Source organism: Macrobrachium nipponense, chromosome 1 (assembly GCF_015104395.2).
Source record: "Macrobrachium nipponense isolate FS-2020 chromosome 1, ASM1510439v2, whole genome shotgun sequence".
Taxonomy (NCBI): domain Eukaryota; kingdom Metazoa; phylum Arthropoda; class Malacostraca; order Decapoda; family Palaemonidae; genus Macrobrachium; species Macrobrachium nipponense.
In genome coordinates, this window is record NC_087200.1 from 148,853,082 (window position 1) to 148,854,250 (window position 1,169).

Sequence of the window (1,169 nt, forward strand, 5' to 3'; positions counted from 1 at the left end):
ATTTCAATAACTGCTTTGTTCTTATAGAATCAGTTTTGTATAAAAAATTGTTGTTTATTTTGTTAAACACAAATATCGATGTCAGCAATTTGTTATATAACAATGCTAATGGGAGAAGTGTGAAGCGGCTACTAAAGAAAAATGATAATTGTAAAGATAAATGGAGGCCTAGTTTGATTAAAGAACTGATAGACTGCAAGGAGAACACACTGATTACCTATAATACAGCAGAGGAAACTAGTATTTTGACTTTAGACTTTCTGTGTTGAGTAAGATTTTATCTTTGTAATTTTTAAAAATATATGTAATTCATGTAATTGGATATGAATAAAGATTTGAAATTAAACTGAAATAAAATATTTGCTTAAAAACAAGAATGAGTTTTTTTAATACTATTTAATAAGAAAAATTGAGACAGCTGATAAACAAACCATGAATGCATTTATTTCCATACGCATAATTTTTGGTAACTAAAAATTTTAGCAAATTCATTTATGCCTAAATTCATACCTAATATATTTTGGAGCTCTGGCAAAAGGAGCAAAATGCAGCACCCTTTGATATCTTAGTTGTTACACTTAACCTATAATCATCAGTGCAGACCCATAGCCATTGTCATAATGGCCAATTTACACTCGGGACACACATATACACACAGTAAACGGCTATAATGATCAGATTTGGACAGTTGTAGTACACTTATAATATACATAATACAGTACTGCATGTGAGGTGTGTAAGCAAATGGAAATGTGATGAAAAACTTGTATATATACTAATCTGGTTTCACAGTGAAATATAATTCTGTGAACAATATACTTCTCTATCCAGAAAATATCTGATATCTAAGTTCTCAAAAACCATCTGGATTTCTTGGTTTTTTTACTAGAGGTCTTAAATTTTAGAAAAATAAAAATAACTAAGTTTTGATATGTACCATTTTCCAAAGTGGACCAGACCAGCAAAAGGAGACCAATTCATAATGTGAATACGTACGTATGCATACAGACCTAACTAATAATATGTTACAGATGGAAAAATTCTTCTTTAATTAGGCTGTTTATCCTAGAAGTATTGCAGTAACAGTTTGAAAGACGTAATTGAATAGCTTTCTTGGTCAAACCTTTGTATTCTAAATAGGTTGCACTAATTAATCAGCAGCTAATCAG